This window comes from Oryctolagus cuniculus, chromosome 1 (assembly GCF_051225735.1).
Source record: "Oryctolagus cuniculus isolate XC-2025 breed Fujian yellow rabbit chromosome 1, ASM5122573v1, whole genome shotgun sequence".
Lineage (NCBI taxonomy): Eukaryota > Metazoa > Chordata > Mammalia > Lagomorpha > Leporidae > Oryctolagus > Oryctolagus cuniculus.
In genome coordinates this window covers 130,595,742-130,617,912 of record NC_142867.1, presented here as the reverse complement: position 1 = coordinate 130,617,912, position 22,171 = coordinate 130,595,742, and the positions used below count along the sequence as shown (strand labels likewise).

The 22,171-nt window shown below is 41.5% G+C and overlaps 1 pseudogene; it reads right to left on the bottom strand.

The window, feature by feature from the left end:
* Nucleotides 1-616: 616 nt before the first annotated feature.
* LOC100357528 (la-related protein 4B pseudogene) lies at nucleotides 617-18,506 on the bottom strand (annotated as a pseudogene).
* Between the last annotated feature and the right edge of the window lie 3,665 nt (nucleotides 18,507-22,171).

The following is a 22,171-nucleotide window of genomic DNA, read 5'->3' as shown; positions in this document are numbered from 1 at the left end:
GTTCTTTCTGCCCACTGGATCCAAAAAGGCCTATATGTACATTTATATGTATTTTTAAATGCTAGACTCACTTGTTAACAGTTTAGATGAAAGCACAGCTCCCATGCCAGTGTGTCAGCAACCTGACACTGCCAACCCCTTTCCACCTTGAGGCCAAGGCCACCCTTGCCATCCCTCATCTATCTGCTGGGGCATCTGAGATACACACTTCTAGACCAATATGATTTAAAAAAATTAAAGTAGCATAGTTCCCTTAATTTAGAAAAATTTACTATATATAGCTTGCATTCAGAACCACACAGAGGCTTAATAAAAAACACAAATCTATTGGGATAAATGCATTTTCTATCCTGAAAAAAAATCAGACTTACACATCACCTCCAGTTAACCATCAACCAAAAATAAGGTTTATGCTAATTAAATCCTGAAAAACAGCTTTTTTTTTTCAAGAGGGGGAGAATCTGACTCTCAGAAGAAAAAAATAACTTGCAGGCATTCCGTGGGGCTCACAGACACTGCAAGCGCCTAACCAGCGACTCATTCTCATACTGAGTGGGAAGAGTGTTTCATTTGTGGCTAATGCAGCTCTATGCAACCGCTCCCAGACATAGGATTTTCACTGAGGAGACTTGGGGGGAGTGTTCTGTCCTCTGTGAAGACACTTTCCAACAGCTGGGGGTGAGGGCTGGGGCCCAGGCTGCCCCCTCTGGTCTTTGGGGACTCCGGGAGTGGACTTGAGGGCAGAGGCTTCCTCTATTTCTCCACAGGTGCAGTGAGCTTCTTCTCCTCCTTCCTACAGCTGTCAACATTTGACTTTTGTCCTTTTGGGGGTTGCAGTGGGGAAGAAGGCAGCTCTTTACTCGTTCTCTGACAAATCTCCATGTAGCTGGGATTTCGCAATTCTGTGGCAGCTCCACTCACCTGCACCAATTTACACACAGTTGTAGTAAGGACAGAAGGCAGTCTGTCCACACTGTGGTTTCCCTCTGCTTTTCTACCACCTTGGGATCCTCAGGTAAATGGGCTGGGGAGAGGGATTGTTCATATGTTGCTGATACAGCACAAGAAGCCAGCAGTGAGGGCTCTCTGGGGACCACTACAGGAATAGCATTCCTACTTGCATCTGCATTGAGGCTCCTTTCCTTTGATAACCCTTTTATCAAGCTAGATAACCTGTTTTCAAACAAGTCCTCTGGCTTCAAATTGCCTGCAGCTCCAGGTAATGGGGGGAAGTTGGACAACCCCAGTTCAAAGTTTGGTGATGGAGGCTTTGGTCATGTTGGAGACTGAGTTTGTCTGCTTGTAAACTTCTCCTCCCTTTTCTTCCTATAGCCAAAGGATTTTTTCCTGCTTCTGGGAGGATACTGTCTGAGTGAAGTCAGAGGAGAGGCTGCAGGCTTGAAGGTTGGAGACGTAAAAACCCATGTATAAATCCAGTATTTGGAAATAGAGTTACCAGGGGTGGATCGGAATAGCTATGCATTGTTGACAATGGGGGGCAGTCGGGTTGTGCAGAGGCAACTGTTGTCGGGGACTGTATAAATAAATGATGTGTAACCTGGCTGTGTATAAAGGTTCATGTCGTGAGATCTAAATCCATTCTTTGGCAAAAGTGGGTTTATAGCTATTGCCTTTGCTTTTAGCTGCACCTTAATTGGTTTCCCTTGAAAAGTTTTGACTTTTCACAGGTATTTGTAAACCTGTTGTGCATCAGATTCTGTTTCAAATGTAATAAATAAATTATCATTATAGGCAAATTCACAGTTTATAAATTTCAGTAAATTATTTCCTTTAAATAGTGCTTCTACTTCTTCCACAGGCATAGATTCACATATTTCTCCCAATATTACTATGCAACGATTGATTTGGGCTTACTTGTTCTCTCTTCTCATCCACCTGGACTAAAAGTAAAGATCTCAGCACTTCAACAATCAAATCCACACTAGTACTGAGTTTCTTGATATGGTCAAGGTTAGCTACCATTGTAATTAGAGCATACTGATCATCATCCATCTGTGATGTACGATACATGGCACTAGCGAGAGTCTCCCTGGATAAACAAAATTCCAATTTTTTTAAGTACTTCTTGAGAGTCTTCCTGGCTTTCTGGTTGAGATTCATTTCGCCCTGTTTTACTATTTTCAGGTAGAGATCCGTATTCTGCATGATCCAGATCCAAAGCATTCATGTCTGTTTTGACTCATCTAAGTCTGGTAATGCTGCATTCTCATGACTTTTGTCACCATCACCATTGACATCTAGTCCCTGTGGGCTGCAGTCTGCCCCACGGCCAGCTGTCTCCTCCCATGCAGCACTCAAACTGACAGCTGCACTACTTGCTTCCAAATGTAACATGAGTCCCCCACACTTTCACATTAGGGTTTAGCTCTGAAACCTTAGTTGTTGGCACCTGACTCAAAGCTGGGATGGAACTTCTTTGAGAAGTGGTTTGAGATATAGGACCATTCATCAGATGAGAGCTGTCCTTGCCCTCTCGGCCTTGCTGTGCCTGCAGTTCAGCCACAACTTTAGCATCCTGACCAGAAGTCTTGGGTTTCACTGGGAGAAGTTTAATGTAAACTTCAGAATGCTACCAGTGCCGCCCACCCAACATGACCAGACTCCGGCATGCTCCTTGCAGCAGCCCTGGTGCCCAGCGACCACTCAACACACGGGGAGAGCTGAGGAGGGAGACTGTAGGAAGAGGCAGCGCTGCAGAGCTGGGCTGGACAAAGGGAGGAAGGGTGGGCATGGGTCGGGTGTAGTGGCCAAAAATGTCTCAACCTTGAGACTCCGGATCCCCAACACTCCTTCCCTTCCCATGAGAACACACCTAAATAAATCCTTAAAAGGTTGTGTGTGAATCAATCTAGCAGAAATTCACTAAATACCAAGTTGATAGCATCCATCATAGCGCAGATGGGAGACCGAGCAGAGTCCAGCATCGGACCAGGGTGCTTCCGATGAGAATACAGGGCCCACATTTTCTCATAAAGGAGCACTGGAGGGACCCAGCTTGAGGTGGGTCAGGGGCAAAAGTACTTAAGGATAATAACTGGGCATTCTCAGTGAATAGGACTCATGGTATTTCTGTAAGTTTGAGATAATTTCAAAATTAACTACTCTTAAAATGACCAAATTTTAAGATGACAATATCCATATCATGTTAGTAAAGCAGGGACAGCATCAAATATTATGCAGGCTAAACCTTGCCCAATTCCTATTAGGCCGAAGTTGTAAAACTTGTCCCCTTCTGTGGGGAGCAACTCAGACTAGACTGTTACTCAAATTAAGACTTATTCTATGCATCTGCTCTCCCACAATATGGCGCTGGGAGAGGAGGAAACAGCTTCTACACAGCTGCCTCCAGTTCAACCAATAAACAGCAGGACCTGCTCCTGATTTGAGGAGAGCAGCATACTCGGCGTGTGGGTAGCAGAGTTGGGATTGGTGGAAGAGGACTATAAAGGAGGAGAGAGACAACGTGTGCACCGGGAACATCTAAGAGGAACACCTGTGCAGCCCCCGAGAGAGCGGGCCGGCAGTGTGCCGCTCCCCCACGGAAGTGGGGAAAGTGGCAGGGGGAACCGCCCTTCGACGGAGGTGGAAGGGTCGGTAGCCAACACGGGAAGAACCAGCAGCAAACCCGGGGAGGGCCGAGCAGATGAAAGAACAGCGCAGGGTCCTGTGTCGTTCCTCCACGAAGAGGGGGAGTGACATAATGGTGCCATGACTCAGATAGGAAGCCTAGGCAGGGTTTAGTGTCATTCCTCCATGAAGAGGGGGAGCGACATAATGGTGCCGTCACTCGGATATGAAGCCTAGGTGGGGTCCTGTGTCGTTCCTCCACGAAGACGGGGAGCGACATAATGGTGCCGAAACCCGGGAAGGGCCGAGCAGACAAAAGAGCAGTGCAGGGTCCTGTGTCATTCCTCCGCGAAGAGGGGGAGTGACACCCTTCTAAGCATCTACATGCCTGTGTGGAGACTGCACAAAAATAGAATAATATTCACTATGCATTTCTTTTTGTGAATATATTTGTGATACTTTGGAAACAGCTTGATCTTTCTATTTTAAAGGTTTTGAAAACCCTGTTGCTCTTTAAAAATAATTATTTTATTTTTGTACTTGAAAAGTAGACATGGGGTGTATCTCAAATCTGTTGGTTCACCCCCAACTTTATACCACAGCTGGGGAAGTACCAAGTTCAAACCAGCAACCTGAAACAAAATTTGGGTCTCTACAAAGGTGGCATGGACTCAACTCCTTTAACCCTCATCACTGTCTCTCAGAATGCACACCAACATGAAGCTGGAATCAGAAGCAGAGCTGGGACTTTTCCCAGGCTCTCTGACATGGGATGCAGGCATCCCAAGCAGTGGTCCAACCACTATGTCAAATGGCCACTCCTTAATTTTTAATTTAGTTTTTATTTGAAAGTCAGAGAGACTGAGAAAGACAAGCAGCAGAAATCACTCATCTATTGGCTTACTACACAATGCCCTCCACAATCAGGGCTGAATTAGATGAAAGACAGGAGCCAGGAGTTTCATCCAGGTCTTCCATATGGTTGACAGAAATGGTTGGGCCATTATCCACTGCCTTCTCCACAGATTAGCAAGAATCTAGATTGGAAGAGGAGTTGCCAGGACTCAAACCTGCACTCTTGTATGAGATGTCAATGTCAGAAGAGCAGCTTGAACTATTGAATCACATGCTAGTTCCTGCATCAATTCAAACCAGTGCATTCATCCTATCCTATATGTATTCAAAGAATGCAAATCTGGACATCCCCCCCTTTCTTTATTTTAAAAGCCTCAGTCCTGCTTTACCTCAGAAGAACCATGGTTCACTTTAAACTGAATCTGTCTCCCAATTTTCAATCCTATCCTATATCTGAAAAACATCTCTCTGATTTTATTTTAATCTCATTTATGACCTTTTGCTTTATATAATCCAGGACTCTCTAGTCTTGTCTCCTTGCCTACTGGCAGATTTGGGAAAATGTTCTATAATATGTATTTTTACTTCCCTTGGGTGAATACCTGAGGGTTAAAATGTTAGATAAATGAATGCTACATTTTTTTCCTAAAAACTCTTCCTTGAATTAGAATCCATATGTCTTACTGCTCATAAAACAGATGTTCTTCAGAATCATGTCCTGTACAGCTTCCCCTCAGATGTCTCAAGCAGGGCCTGAACTTCCTTGGTGACATCCATAACCATATCCTTGAATGTGACTAACTCCTAAAAGATGGACATCCTTGCTCACCCAAGGCCATCTGTACCAATGTCTAGGAGAGAAGGTCATAACTGTACCAAGTGGGTGGCTCTATGGATAGAAAATTTAAACCATGGTTGGGATTACCCTCAAGTATTTTCCTGTGCTGGCCTTCCACATGTCTTTCCCACACAATCACTGGGATATGTACACAATCTGAACAGTCAGTCATTTCAATATATGGGAGTGTCACAGCTATGCTGTGAAATAACCTGTAGATGTCTGAGTAAAGTGGGAAATTATACATGATTATAAATTTTTGAACTTAAGAATACAGAACTATTTCCTTATCAGTTTCAAATGCATCTCCTAACTCATTATGAGACAGCTAAACATGAATTAATTCTGACATAACAACTATGACCATGAGTTAACTATTCTCTGATAGGAACCTTAAGTTCCTCCACAAAATGACTGAACATTGGAAGAGGCAAAGAGCTAAAGTATAAGGTGTTGCTTATGTAGCAAATAATAAATGGGATTTATGTCTGTTTGTGTTAAGGTGGAGAGGATGATGAAACAGTGACCAGCACTCTTCAGACTGAACAGTCTAAATACAAAACCTGGGGTTCAGCAGGTACAGGTCTTTCACCTCTATCTCCATTGTGTTCACTGTCATAAATAAGAAGCCATTCCAGACAAGCTGAGATTCCTGAATTGCTGCAATATGATGGTCTTAGCCTGATCTTTTGTGGTGAGGACTTCCTTCTCTCTTCTCTGGGATTTCCAAAAATCAGTTATTATTTTCTTTGTATCTGTTACTATTATTATTTATTTATTTGAGAGGCAGAGTTTTAGACAAAGAGAAGAGACACCGAGAGAGCACTTCCATCATCTGGTCCATTCCCCAATTGGCCACAATGCGCCAATCCCAAGCCAGGAGCGAGAATCTCCTTTGGGTCTCCCCTGTGAGTGCAGGGGCCCATGCACCTGAGTCATCTTCCACTGCTTTTTTTTTTAACTTTCATTTAATGAATATAAATTTCCAAAGGACAGAATATGGATTACAATGGCTTCCCCTCCATAATGTCCCTCCCACCCACAATCCTCCCCTTTCCCACTCCCTCTCCCCTTCCATTCAAATCAAGATTCATTTTCGATTCTCTTTATATACAGAAGATCAGTTTAGCATACATTAAGTAAAGATTTCAACAGTTTGCTCCCACACAGCAACGTAAAGTGAAAAATACTGTTTGAGTACTCGTTATAGCATTAAATCTCAATGTACAGCACACTAAGGACAGAGATCCTACATGAGGAGTAAGTGCACAGTGACTCCTGTTGTTGACTTAACAAATTGACACTCTTGTTTATGGCATCAGTAATCACCCTAGGCTCTTGTCATGAGCTGCCAAGGCTATGGAAGCCCCCTGAGTTCACCGACTCTGATCATATTTAGACAAGGCATGGTCAAAGTGGAAGTTCTCTCCTCCTTCAGAGAAAGGTACCTCTTTCTTTGATGACCCATTCTTTCCACTGGGATCTCACTCGTGGAGATCTTTCATTTAGTTTTTTTTTTTTTTTTTTTCACCCAGAGTGTTTTGGCTTTCCATGCCTGAAATACTCTCATGGGCTTTTCAGCCAGATCCGCATGCCTTAAGGGCTGATTATGAGGCCAGAGTGCTGTTAGGACATTTGCCATTCTATGGGTCTGCTGTGTATCTCACTTCCCATGTTGGATCGTTCTCTCCCTTTTTTATTCTATCAGCTAGTATTTGCAGACACTAGTCTTGTTTATGTGATCCCTTTGGTTCTTAGTCCTATCATTATGATCAATTGTGAACAGAAATTGATCACTGGGACTAATGAGATGGCATTGGTACATGCCACCTTGATGGGATTGAATTGGAATGCCCTGGTATGTTTCTAACTCTACCGTTTGAGGTAAGTCAGCTTGCGCGTGTCCCAAATTGCACATCTCTTCCCTCTCTTATTCCCACTCTTCTATTTAACAGTGATCACTTTTCAGTTAAGTTTCAGCTCTTAAGAAGAATTGTCTATTGATTACAGTATTCAACCAAAAGTATTAAGTGGAACAAACAAAAAAATACTAAGAGGAATAACATATTAAGCTGCTCATCAACAGTCAGGGTGAGGGCTGATCAAGTCACCGTTTCTCATAGTGTTCATTTCACTTTAACAGGTTTCCTTTTTGGTGCTCAGTTAGTTGTCACCTATCAAGGAGAACAAGTGGTATTTGTCCCTTTGGGATTGGCTTATTTCACTCAACATAATGTTTTCCAAATTCCTAACAGGGATCACTTTTCAGTTAAAATTTAAACACCTAAGAATAATTGTGTGTTAATTACAGAGTTCAACCAATGGTACTAGAACAGAAAAAAATACTAAAATGGATAAAGTATTACATTGTACATCAACCGTCAGGACAAGAGCTGATCAAGTCACTGTTTCTCATAGTGTTCATTTCACTTCAACAAGTTTCCCCTTTGGTGCTCAGTTAGTTGTCGCCGATCAGGGAGAACATATGATGTTTGTCCCTTTGGGACTGGCTTAATTCACTCAGCATGATGTTTTCCAAATTCCTCCATCTTGTTGCAAATGACTGGATTTCGTTGTTTTTGACTGCGGTATAGTATTCTAAAGAGTACAAATCCCATAATTTCTTTATCCAGTCTACTGTGGATGGGCATTTGGGTTGGTTCCAGGTCTTAGCTATTGTGAATTGAGCTGCAATAAATATTAATGTGCAGACTGCTTTTTTGTTTGCCAATTTAATTTCCTTTGGGTAAATTCCAAGGAGTGGGATGGCTGGGTTGAATGGTAGGGTTATCTTCAGGTTTCTGAGGAATCTCCAGACTGACTTCCATAGTGGCTTAACCAGTTTGCCTTCCCACCAACAGTGGGTTAGTGTCCCTTTCAGGGAACTGGATCAGAAGTGGAGCAGCCAGGACACCAAACAGTGCCATATGAGATGCTAGTACCACAGGAGGAGGATTAACTCCCTATGCTATAGTGCCTGTCTCATTTCCTTTTCTCTTATCCAGTCTATCTACTAAATGGGAAACAGAATATTTCTAATTTAATGCCATCTCAACAGTCATTCCAAAAATTGTCATGTAATATTATTTTTTATTGTTACATGCCTTTTAAATCTATAGCCAGGGGGTCAGCATTGTGGCATAGTGGGTAAAGAAACTGACTCTGACACTAGCATCTCTTATGGGTGCTCGTTCAAGACCTAGCTTCTCCAGTTCCAATCCTTTTCCCTGCTAATATGCCTGGAAATACAGTGGAGGATGGCCCATGTTCTTGGGCCCCTGTACCCATGTGAGGAATCTGAAAGAAACTCCTGACTCCTGGTTACAGCCAGAGCACTGTGGCCATTTGAGGCATGAAACAGTGGATAGGAGATCTTGTGTGCTCTCTCTCACTCTCTCTTTCTTCCTTTCTCTGTGTAACTCTGACTTTCAAATAAATAATTCTTTTAAAAAAATCTTAAATCCACAACTAAGAGTAAATAAAATTACTCTTCATATATTATATGTATTTTAAAAATATGGATAAGAGGAGCAGGCAGGTTTAGTAGTTAGATGTCTGAATCCTACATTACAGTGCATGAGTCTGATATCTTCATCCAGAACCATACTCCAGTTTTCTGTTAATGCACACCCTGGAAAGCAATGGTGATGGTTCAACCTACTGGGTTTCTGCCACCCATTTGGGAAACCTATATAGAGTTCTTGACCCCACATTAAATATTGGCACAATCTTGACCATTGCAGATATTTGGGGAATGAACCAGTGAAAGGGAGCTTTAAGCTTAATAGTTGACTTTATTCTGCAGCAAATCTTTTTTTAACTTGTATTTAATGAATATAAATTTCCAAAGTACAGCTTATGGATTACAATGGCTTCCCCTCCATAATGTCCCTCCCACCCACAATCCTCGCTTTCCCACTCCCTCTCCCCTTCCATTCAAATCAAGATTCATTTTCGATTCTCTTTATATACAGAAGATCAGTTTAGCATACATTAAGTAAAGATTTCAACAGTTTGCTCCCACACAGCAACGTAAAGTGAAAAATACTGTTTGAGTACTCGTTATAGCATTAAATCTCAATGTACAGCACACTAAGGACAGAGATCCTACATGAGGAGTAAGTGCACAGTGACTCCTGTTGTTGACTTAACAAATTGACACTCTTGTTTATGGCATCAGTAATCACCCTAGGCTCTTGTCATGAGCTGCCAAGGCTATGGAAGCCCCCTGAGTTCACCGACTCTGATCATATTTAGACAAGGCATGGTCAAAGTGGAAGTTCTCTCCTCCTTCAGAGAAAGGTACCTCTTTCTTTGATGACCCATTCTTTCCACTGGGATCTCACTCGTGGAGATCTTTCATTTAGTTTTTTTTTTTTTTCACCCAGAGTGTCTTGGCTTTCCATGCCTGAAATACTCTCATGGGCTTTTTGCCAGATCTGCATGCCTTAAGGGCTGATTATGAGGCCAGAGTGCTGTTAGGACATCTGCCATTCTATGGGTCTGCTGTGTATCTCACTTCCCATGTTGGATCGTTCTCTCCCTTTTTTATTCTATCAGCTAGTATTTGCAGACACTAGTCTTGTTTATGTGATCTCTTTGGTTCTTAGTCCCATCATTATGATCAATTGTGAACAGAAATTGATCACTGGGACTAGTGAGATGGCATTGGTACATGCCACCTCGATGGGATTGAATTGGAATGCTCTGGTATGTTTCTAACTCTACCATTTGAGGTAAGTCAGCTTGCGCATGTCCCAAATTACACATATCTTCCCTCTCTTATTCCCACTCTTCTATTTAACAGTGATCACTTTTCAGTTAAGTTTCAGCACTTAAGAAGAATTGTGTATTGATTACAGTATTCCACCAAAAGTATTAAGTAGAACAAATAAAAAAATACTAAGAGGGATAACATATCAAGTTGTTCATCAACAGTCAGTGTGAGGGCTGATCAAGTCACCATTTCTTATAGTGTTCATTTTTCTTTAACAGGTTTCCTTTTCAGTGCTCAGTTAGTTGTCACCTATCAGGGAGAACATATGATATTTGTCCCTTTGGGACTGGCTTATTTCACTCAGCATGATGTTTTCCAGATTCCTCCATTTTGTTTCAAATGACCAGATTTCATTGTTTTTTTTTTTTTACTGCTGTTTAGTAGTGTGATTTAATGCTATAAGTAGTATTCAAACAGTATTTTTCACTTTGTGTTTCTGTGTGGGAGCAAACTGTTGAAGTCTTTACTTAATGTATGCTAAACTGATCTTCTGTATGTAAAGAGAATCGAAAATGAATGTTGATGTGAATGGAAGGGGAGAGGGAGTGGGAAAGGGGAGGGTTGCAGGTGGGAGGGATGTTATGGAGGGGAAGCCATTGTAATCCATAAGCTGTACCTTGGAAATTTATATTCATTAAATAAAAGTAAAAAAAAACATAAAAAAGGGTTAGTTTTCTCCTTTATGAATAGCTATCTTTCTCTTTCCTTAAACTGTACAACAGAAGAAATGGAGTAATTATTATTTCTAAGAAAAACAAATAAAAATGAGCTCTGTAACTGAAAAACAATTATAAAAGACAATGAACTTTTTTGGTTACATGAATCATTGATATAAGACAAATAATTTTAGACTACTTTAAAATAAATTGAAATTCTATATGTTCTTTTATTAAAATACTTTGCTCTTATTTTAGAGGCTTTTTAGGATTATTTCAAAATGCAAATTAAGAAACCAAAAATAGGGAAGAGAAAAATGAGAATGAGAATGTGTCTTGGCACCCAAGATGTGTTTCAAATTACAAAGTGGTAGCTTCAGGATCTGCAAGAGAGAAGACCCACAATTCCAGGAATGAAAATTCCTTGCCAAGGTCTTGTGTGCACCTAAAAGTCAACCAATGAGGATCAGACACACCTCTACCTTTAACCCCCATGCCCTGTATCTATAAAAGGAGCCCTCCCAACCTCTGATGCATGACTTCCCTGGCCCCTACTCTGTTGGAACTGGTGAACCTTGCCCAGGAGTGGAATTCCAATAGAAACCTGTAAACTGATTCATTTGGCTGGGAAGATTTGTTACACATTGGACACCTTGCACAAAGAATGCAAATGATACTTGTCCTAACATGAAATAAAACTGGTGTTTGGCAAGGAGAGAGAGGAACAAAGCAGAACATATAGCTTAAGGAATATAAGAGAATATAAGAATGTTACAGATTTGTAGCAGATGATTTTGTGTGAGATTGCTTTGGCTGAGATTAGAAGGAAATTATTTCTATGAATTGCTCAAAATTGAGCATTGTTATGTAAGTACAAAGACAGAACTATGGATTTGGTCAACATTCTAAACCAATAAAGTTATTTAATTACAGATATTTACATATATATACATGTATGTGTATATATAATATGTATCTGTAATAAGTCATATATATATACTTTATATATATGTGTATATATACATATAAGTCTTAATGTTTCATTTTGAAATCTATTTTTAATGCAGTTTCCCATTTTAGTAGTTTCCTTAATTGATGATTTCCTTTGTCAAATTTCTAGGCATCTCCTGTAAGTTTTTTCTTCCTCTTTGGTTCTGACTGTTCTGATCTGACAGTAAAACTCTTTTATTTTAGAAACCTAAGATTATAGGATAACTTGATTCTTCTGTCTTTTTGTTAGGTGGGAAGTCAGAAATGAACCTATGTGTGTGACAAGGGCCTAAGGAAATTGACATCTACAGCAGTCCAGCATTCTCATTTCAAAGTCACCCAATAACATTCGAGGTGCTATCCAGTATCTGCACTTCAAAGTCCTGCCCTCAGACCCTGATAACCTTCCAGGGGGTCCTACCCCTTCTATCTGGCCTGATAAGCATCCTTCCTCTAAAGCGGGCACCCTAGAGAGAAGCCCCTTGGCCAAGCTAGCCAGGCTTCCCCTGTCTGACAAGTTCAGTTGGAAACTCACAAAGAAATTTGTCCTATTTACACCTAAGACGTCCTTTGTTCTGGAGGAGGAGATGGGGAGAAAAAAAGTGGAAAGGCATGACCCAGCCCCTTAAAAACCCTCACCTAAATGTGAACTAAGCACTCTCTCTCAGGTTCTGTCTGGAGAAGTGCCCATCCATTCTTATGTATGTCCCAACCCTAATAAACTTTGCTACATTGCCTTTCACTGCTCTCTGTCTCACACCTGAATTATTTCTTGCACAAATACAAGGACCCTTAGCTTCTTCTCCAGTGACATTTCCTTAATGTGTTTAATTTTTCCCATGTAATCAGAAAATTCCTTCAGCTTTTGTTTCTAAGGGTATTCTTCTATCCAAGGTTTTCATGTTCTTCAATATTTTTAGATAGGAAGATAGAAATTAGCCTATGTGTGTGAAAGCAACCATGGGAAGCAAAACATGTGCTCTGCAGAAGGAATGCAGTAGCCTTAGAAGCAGGCCTTGGAAAACAGCCCAGTATTTTACACTTCAAAATCCTATCCTTATCCTAATTATTTCATAGGTGGTTCCAGTCTTCCCCTTCAACAAATGCACACCACCAAAATACTGCTTGCTTGGTGTAAAGAAGGCCACTGAATCTGATAACATCACCTAATTTTGTACCTGGGAAATCTTTTGTCCAGGAGAGGAGTGTGTGTGTGTGTGTGTGTGTGTGTGTGTGTAGAAACAGTGAGAAGTAGACACTCAACTCTTAGAAACCCCATTATTAATTTTTGCTCCTCACAACTTCATCAGGTGCATCTGTGAAAATTTACAGTAGGTTTTTAAGAGAGCAGGGAAGTCCCAGGTCTCTGTTCTACCATTAGACTGAGGCAGAACTGAAGGACACAGGTGCTAGAAGGTTTGAGGACCACCAGGAGGAATCAGAGAACTTAAGCATTGTCATCGATCTAGTGACAAGCCATGACACTGAAACCAGAGACTCAACTCTTTCATGATTTCGCCACACCAAAGAAATGGGGGAAAATTGTAATGAAAGAAGGTGTCTGGGGTGCTTGTCTCACAAGGAATTTCATGTGGACAGGCAGTGAGGAAAGCAAGATTTATTTAAATGAGAAACCTCTTCCCACAGCAGCCATAAGTGTTAGGAAAACGATGCAGTCTTATCTATGGCACATTCTACAGGCTGGCAACATCCTAGGCCCTAGCCCCTGCCACCATTACTGGAATCCAGGTGGCCACATGGCCTAACCACTGGTGTCAAGCTCCACTCTCATCCTAATGGAATTTGAAATCAGAAAGACCCCCTAAAATTTCCACTAAAAATGTGGCCCCTTAAAGTTCCCTAGAAATGCTATCCGGGGTGCCACATGTGCTACCGGAATTTGGGGTGCCTTCTGTCGCTCCCCCTCTTCATGGAGGAACGACACTAAACCCTGCCTAGGCTTCCTATCCGAGTAATGGCACCATTATGTTACTCCCCCTCTTCGTGGAGGAACGACACAGGACCCTGCATTGTTCTTTTGTCTGTTCGGCCCTCCCCGGGTTTGCTGCTGGTTCTTCCCGGGTTGGCTACCATCCCTTCCACCTCCATGGAAGGGCGGTTCCCCCTAGCCACTTTCCCCACTTCCGCGGGGGAGCGGCACACCGCTGGCCGGCTCTCTTGGGGGCTGCACAGGTGTTCCTTCAGATAGATGTTCCCCGGTGCATGTTGTCTCTCTCCTCCTTTATAGTCCTCTTCCACCAATCCCAACTCTGCTACCCACACGCTGAGTACGCTGCTCTCCTCCAATCAGGAGCAGGTCCTGCTGTTTATTGGTTGAACTGGAGGCAGCTGTGTAGAAGCTGTTTCCTCCTCTCCCAGTGCCATATTGTGGGAGAGCAGATGCATAGAATAAGTCTTAATTCCAGTAACTTCGTCTAGTCCGAGTTGCTCCCAGTTGCTCCCCACAGATCCCCCTTTCTTTTTATTTTTGGTATTGATACGCGCCTGTCTTCGGTGCCCCGCGGCACACACTCTGCTCTGCTTGCTAGAGTTGCCCACAGGTGCTTACAAGCCCTATCAATCAGGCAAACCGAATCCGGGTCCTCTCTTTGCCATGTTGTGAGGAGGTTTTTAGGCGCTGATGCGTGCCTGTGTTCGGTGCCCTGCAGCGCATGCTCTGCTCTGCTAGAATTGCCTGCAGGTGCTTACAAGCCCTAGCAATCAGGCAAACCAAATCCAAGCCTTCTCATTGCCGTATTGTGGGGAGACTTATTGGTGTTGATAACGTGCCTGTCTTTGGTGACCTGCAGCCACCCACAGGTGCTTATCGTCTTACTAATCAGGCAGACCGAATCCAAGCTCTCTCATTGCCATGTTGTGTTGTGGGGAGGCCTTATTTTTCTCTATTTCTCTACCTCCGGGCATTCCTATCTCTCCTATTTTACTTCTATCTGCCAGCATTCCTATTTCTCTCATTTTACTTCTAAACTTCTGTTTCTCTTATCCCCGCAGCTTCCCGGCACCCGCCCCGAGGCTGCTTCCCGGCTCTGCGCAGCTTCAGCCCGTGCTTCTCATCTGCTGGCTTCCCGGCTCTGAGCCACTTCCCAGCTTCGCGCGCTCTCCGCGGTCTCCACGCCCTTCGCGCCGGAACCACGGCCTTTGCGCTAGCACCACATTCCCTATCTATTCGCGCCCCGTGCACTCTCTCTGCGCGTGGTGGCTTCTGCAAGTCACACAGCCTAGCTCACGTTTCTGCCACCGGTATTCAGTCTAAGTTCCCCAGGCTAACCTGGCGAAATGCAACCTATAGCTTATGTCTGTGCCTTTTGGTTTGGCTTCCCGTCTTTTGCTCCCCGGGGTTAATCTGATGGATTCCAACCTGGCGGCCCACGTCTCTGCCTCTGGTTCCAGATTTTTGCCTCTTGTTCCCCGGGCTGACTCGATGAATCCCAATATAGCTTACATCTCTGCCTCGGCCTGCCCCCGCGGCTTCATCCTCCCTAACATTTTTTTTTTTCTACCCGGTATGTTTCCTAACTTTTCTTCCAACAATATTCCCCTCTCATTTCTCCTGGCCTCTCCCCACAGTCCGTGGTGTTCCTTCTAGGTTGCACTTTCGCTTTCAACCTGCAGTCCGTATCTAAGTATCTTCTTGCTTTCACTTTTAAATCCTAACTTCTTTCCCACAGTCCGTATCTGAGTCTATGCCTAGGCTTTCAATAGCTTCTTCCGGCACCTTTTCCGTCTGGCTTTTTCCTAGGCTGTTTGCTAGTCTCTCTGGTATTTTCCCACTTCTTCCCACTTCTTCCCTCCTAGGTTTCCTATCAGAGTCATGGCACCATTATGTCACTCCCCCTCTTCACGGAGGAACGACACAGGACCCTGCGCTGTTCTTTCGTCTGCTCGGCCCTCCCTGGGTTTGCTGCTGGTTCTTCCCGGGTTGGCTACCGTCCCTTCCACCTCCGTGGAAGGGCGGTTCCCCCTGCCACATTCCCCACTTCCGCAGGGGAGTGGCACACCGCCGGCCGGCTCTCTCGGGGGGCTGCACAGGTGTTCCTTCAGATAGATGTTCCTGGTGCATGTTGTCTCTCTCCTCCTTTATAGTCCTCTTCCACCAATCCCAACTCTGCTACCCACACGCCGAGTACACTGCTCTCCTCCAATCAGGAGCAGGTCCTACAGTTTATTGGTTGAACTGGAGGCAGCTGTGTAGAAGCTGTTTCCTCCTCTCCCAGCGCCATATTGTGGGAGAGCAGATGCATAGAATAAGTCTAGTAACTTCGTCTAGTCCGAGTTGCTCCCAGTTGCTCCCCACACCTTCGATTTCACCATGGGCTTATTAGTAAATCCCCAATATTAATAAGCCCAAGAGGGTTCTTGCCTAATATTTAGAGAAGAATTCTCAATACCGGCACAGATAAACGAGGCAGCATGGTACGTTTTAGGGTTTTAGTGAGAAAGATGCATAGGAGAGTGAGAGCTTTATTTAAGAGAGAGAGGTAAACAGGGGTTCATATCAAGTACCAGGAACCAGCCACATGGAAGAGCATCTAGGCCTGTATCTGGGCCAGGAAGCCTAGAGCACATGGCCTGAAGGCCATGTGTCCTGGAGGTGCAGTGTGGGGAATCCACAGGAATCTCAAAAAGAGTCACAGATCACCGCTTACCCGAAAAGAAGATGAACTGTGGAAACACAGTAAAACATTGAGTTAAGAAGTACCACTAGCCACAAAATAAAAATAAAGTGGAGTTATAAGTCAGGAGGTGAGGCAATAACTAACAGCTGTTAGGGAGACATGCCTAACCATACCAAGCAGACATCCCTGGTCAGTCAGATAACAGTGCACTACAGGCAATACCCTCCTACCCATGCAGACTGGACTGTCCAACTCTAAGCAAGGAGGAAACAGCATTGATTGGACAAGTCAGAGAATGGCAAGCTGGAGAACCTCCAAAAATGAGGATAAAAAGGGAGCCCTTGCACCACTCTTCAACCTCTCAGTGATCATGGCCCGGTGTGTGAGATTCTGGATCACCACACATCTGGAGCTGAAGTGGCAGCCTGCTACTTTGCACGGAGCAGGTAGCAGCACAAGCCAACCTGCAGAGCTGTCCCTGAGCTGTAATACCCCACTGTCTGTGTGAGTGTGTGTGTGTGTGTGTGTGCACATTTCTGGAACCCAGTTTTTTAGCATTTGCTGCATAACCATAACTTAACAGAGACAGTAGAGTACACAATGGATTAACATTAATTTTATGTCTCTTGTTGTCGAATAAACCAGAAATAAAAAAAAAAACCTTGTATATAAGAGTTTACATAATTTAGAATTATTTAACAGTCAAAAAGAGCTTACAGGACCTAACTCTAGAATTGGCAGAGTAACCGATTAAGCAGACACTGTTAAAATAGACATTACAGTTTTTGCAAAAACAGATTCCAAGATTTATGATTTAGACCATTTTTATATATTTACTAACATTAGTACACATTTAAAAAAAAGCATTGTTATAACAGAAGATCAAACTAACTTTAGGTCAGTGTAATTTTAGCATTAGCACTCAACTCTGTAAGCCATATTTTAAAATCGTAAACATTTTAAAACTTTTTATGACTTGTTTACACCTTTTGAAACTTTATACCTGTAGTTACTTTTACATAGCCTTGAATTGTCATGTATGGACAACCTATGAGAATACATGTTAAGAAACTCAAACAGTTTTTTTTAATTGAATTTGAGATGTTAAAAGTATATATAATATATTTTTCCAAGTCTTACTTAGTACTGATGCCTAGATGACTTAAGACACTGAGTTATTAATGAATACCACACCTTTATCTGAAATAAAAGTTAAAATTACATTTTTATGTTTTTAAGTAACATGAGGATAACACTTCCTGGACAGCAAACACTAGTGCATGTTTACAACTTTGAAAAGATTCTTCCTCATTAAGAGAAACAAGTTTAAAACATATCAAAGACATGTAAAACTGAACAAGCAAGCCACTGAGCAAACCCAAGGGCGTTTGCATTACCTCAATTTTCTGAACCAATCTGCATTGGCTTACTTTAGTTAACAACATAAAGGCTTGTATACACAGAATTTACTCTTATTTTTATAAGACCACTTTAGCTGGAAAGTAAAAACATAAATACAGCATAGGTCTGACATCATTTATAAGATTTTAATATATTTTATATAATTTGAATTGACCCAAGCAGCTGTTACTTTAACAAATTTAGAGTCTCATCCTTTGAGAGTTCCAGGGATCCGACTGGAAGCCCAAAGTTGGAAGACTCGGTTTGGAATTTAAGCTGTCAGAGAGTCAAACCATTTAGCCAAAATTAGTTGAAGAGTGAATCAGCTAAAGGATGATCTCTCTTTTCTCTGTCTCTGTCTCTATCTCTCTCTCTGTAGCTCTGCTTTTCAAATAAGCAAATAAATCTTTTTTAAAAAATAAAAAGCATAATAAATTTTTATTCCAGATCCATGGCTCCTACTTATAGAAGCATTCTAATACAGGGACCCTATGAAGCACAAAATGATAAAGTTTATCTAAAAGGTGAGAAAGCAAACACACACACACACACACACACATGCACACACACACACACGGGCATTCATGAGGAATGGAGAAGGCCAGAGGGAGAAAAGGGGTAGGGGAGGGGAAATAGAGAGATGGCATCTCAGCACCTGTTTTAACATTGGTTTTTGATGAAAGAGAGGTGAGCACCTCCTGTACCTACCTTTTTGAGGTACTGTAGTCACCTGGGAGTTTTATGACATCTCCATCAAATTCCATGTAGACTTGGTATACATACTTACATGGTGCCTTTTCCAAAGGACCTGTATAAGAAACAAAGCATTCTGGAAAGGGGAGTGTCTGATTAACAAGTAGGATAGAATTAAATGGGGTGGGAGCTTGTAAATCCCAGCTTCATGGATATTAGGTATCACAGCCTCTAGAATACATTGCTTAGCACATTTGTGCATATATTCCCCAGATAGTCTGAAAGCATGGTGATTTAATATGATACATTTTTTAGAATAATGTTTAGGTTATCAGATAATATGAGTAAATGTTTCCCAAATAGCTGTAAGTGGGCCAGTAACCTCCCTATTCTAGAAATAGTAGCATGTGTTGATGTGGGCTACTCAAGAGAAAACTACTCTGCAGCCTGTAGTATGTCACAGGTAGCTGCTATTTTTCTCAGATAAGTTGGTAAGCCTTGGGTGGTAACACCCAGATACTTTGAAAAAATATATCATGTACTCCATTTTTTAGATTTTAGTCAACACTGTCAGTCCTAAACCTTGTTTCCTATTTATAAACAAGTCAAACAGCTATCTCAAGTCTGAAAACCCCAGTACAGTTGCTACATAGAAATTCTAGAAAAGGATATGAGAGTTCTCATGCATCATATCTTGCTCGCATATCTTTGAAGTGGTGGCCCTCTGTAGAGGTTACAGTTCTGGCAGTTTACTGTGATAGTTGCTATCAAATAATCATTTGAAAGAATTCCTTCTTCATAACTTCTTGATCTTTTCAGATTGGTACCAGTGATTCCACCTTAACTCCTATATCCATATCCACTTGTGTCATGTTTTTCTCCAAAACACTGTCATCAGTGATCCTTCAGCTAGTCTATATTCCACATTGTCAGGATAAACTCTGTACTGGTTGTTTGGTCTTATCTGGTTCCATTTTGCAGAGGAATCACTGATGACCAAGAATCATTATTAGAAACCTTTTCTAACTTATTTGAGTGATAAAGAAGTAGAAGAGTCCTTAGGATACCTTTACCTGCAATCTATTGTTAAAATATAACTTAATCACTTCTGCAGCTCTAAGTGCAAGGCAAGAGTTATCTTGCTGGGAGTTGTACTTCTGTAGAATTCTGATGGGCAGTAGACTCAAAGCTCAAAAAAATGAGTAACAAAACAAATGATAAAAACATGCATCATAGGAATAATAAAGAAATATACAATCTGAAGTAGACATTATAGTTTGTTGATTGGTCATTTGTATTAAGCACAGAAAGAAAATTTGATTGGCTATGTAGTAATCTCAGATTTGGAATACTCTCAGAGTCAGCAAGCCCAACTAAGGCAGATTCAGATTTTTTAAAAAAGATTTATTTATTTTACTTGAAAGTCAGAGTTACACAGAGAGAGAAGGAGAGGAAGAGAGAGAGAGAAAGTCTTCCATCTGATGATTCACTCCCAAGATGGCCGCAATGGCAGGAGCTGAACTGATCTGAAGCCAGGGCCATCTTTTACTGCTTTCCCAGGCCACAGAAGAGAGCTGGATCAGAAGTGGAGCAGCTGGTTCCAGATTTTTTTTAAGTATAGTATAGCACTTAATCTTTTTTGTTGTTGTTCTTTTTTTGATTTTTTTGTTTAGTATTTAGTCTTTTTAAGTGTCACATCTATTACTATGAAACACTATACGGTGGAAAAAAAATGAAATCCTGTCATTTGCTGCAAAATAGGTGCAACTGGAAACCATTATACTTAGAAAATAAGCCAGCCCCAAAAGACAAATACCATGTTTTCCCTGATCTGTGATAACTAATAGAATACCTAAAAGGCAGTAAACCAAAGTGAAATTTACATTTTGTGACTCAATGATTTTGAACAGCCCTTGTCTCTACTGTTGAGGAACACTGTTTTGTACATACTGTTTCTTGAACACTTTACTTAGTATAGGGTTAATCTTATCAGTATAAGGTTAACTGAAAATATATCTTTGTAAAAATTAAGAATGAAAGTAGGAGAGGGAGGAGGATGAAGTTTGGGAGTGTGGGCAGGAGGGAGGGAAGGATAGGAAGTAGCATATTATGGAATCTGTATACAGGAAATACATGAAATTTGTATGCCTTAAAAATTTTTTAAAAGATTTTATTTATTCTTTATTTGAGAGGTAGAGTTACAGACAGTGAAAGGGAGAGACAGAGAGAAAAGTCTTCCATCTGCTGGTTTACTCCCCAAATGACAGCAATGTCGGTGCTGGGCTAATCAAAATCCAGGACCCTGGAGCTTCTTCCCACATGGGTGCAGGGGCTGAAGCACTTGGACCATCTTCTACTACTTTCCTAGGCCTTAGCAGAGAGCTGGATCAGAAGAGGAACAACCGGGACTCAAACTGGAGCCCATAAGGGATGCTGGCACTGCAGGAGGAGGATTAACCTGCACCACAGTGCTGGTCCCTCTTAAATAAAATTTTTTTAAAAGTTTCATGCCTATTAAGAAATGATAATTTTATTTACTCACAGAAAGGCTGGGAGCCCTTGCAGTCAGGCATTTTGCTTATATTTTTAGGTATGCCAATGTTTCAAATTGAATGCTTTTATGAAGAAAACAGATTCTTACTGAACCCATGCAAACAATCTGATTGCCATGAAAAACAAAAATACCCCAAAGCTTTGGAATTTTGGAAGAATTAGGAGGAAAGAGATAAATCTATTTATCCTTATTTACAAATATAGTTTAATAAAGTGTTGAAAATTTTTGAAATTTCATGAAAATCTTTAAACCTAGAAGAGAAAACATTTAAGAATAGAAACAACAATGGATTAAGTAAATGACTTGTAAACCCACAGATTTCACCTGGTCACTGAATCTCATATAATTACTTCTTGTCTTATTTGGTGTCCAGTAGCAATTTCATAAATCTATCATTTTCTTCTTTAAAGTTCTGGAAATTTTTAGTCCATTGATCTTTTGTCAGAAATCTGTATTTATAATATTTGTTAGAGTCTTTTGTCATTGTAAAATGTTTCCAGAGGACAACAAGAATTGTGTATTACAAAAGACTTAAAATTATGATTGAAATTTGGACAATTTAGCAATGAACAAGGAGATGTAGCTGTTTCTGTTATATATAACAGTTTTCAAAAACCACAACTGTGTTTTATAAGCTATTCCACCATTTCAAGCAATGATGGGCTAAAAACAATTTCAAAGATCTTCTAAAGCCCCAAGTCCCCTGAGCTAGGGGCTTTCAAACAGAAAGTTAAGGGCCCTCCCAGAACAAAGAAAGGGCACCATGGCCTAACCAGTAACTACATATACATGTGCAACCCTATAGCAGCCCATTAGCCTTGAAGTACCCAATTGGAATATGACCATATAAGAGAGACAAAGAGACTAAGATAGTGTCTAAGGCAATGCCCTGCTTTGTTCAGTGCAAAGTCTTTTGGATGTAAATGTACTGGGCCTCATACCAGCATTAATAAAAAGTCTCAGTGTCACATCTCTCTGTCCGAGAACTGTACTACACTCATCCCTCTTTTTAAGATAACAATCATGACTGGCAGGAACATTAGAGCTCTATTGATGTTATTAGTCTTTAGAATCTTTACATCAGTAACATGCCTACATGAATGTAGCTTAAAGTTTATGATTATACTTGACACTGCTTTCCACACAAATGAGACTACTTAGCTATTGTCTCTACAAGCCTGA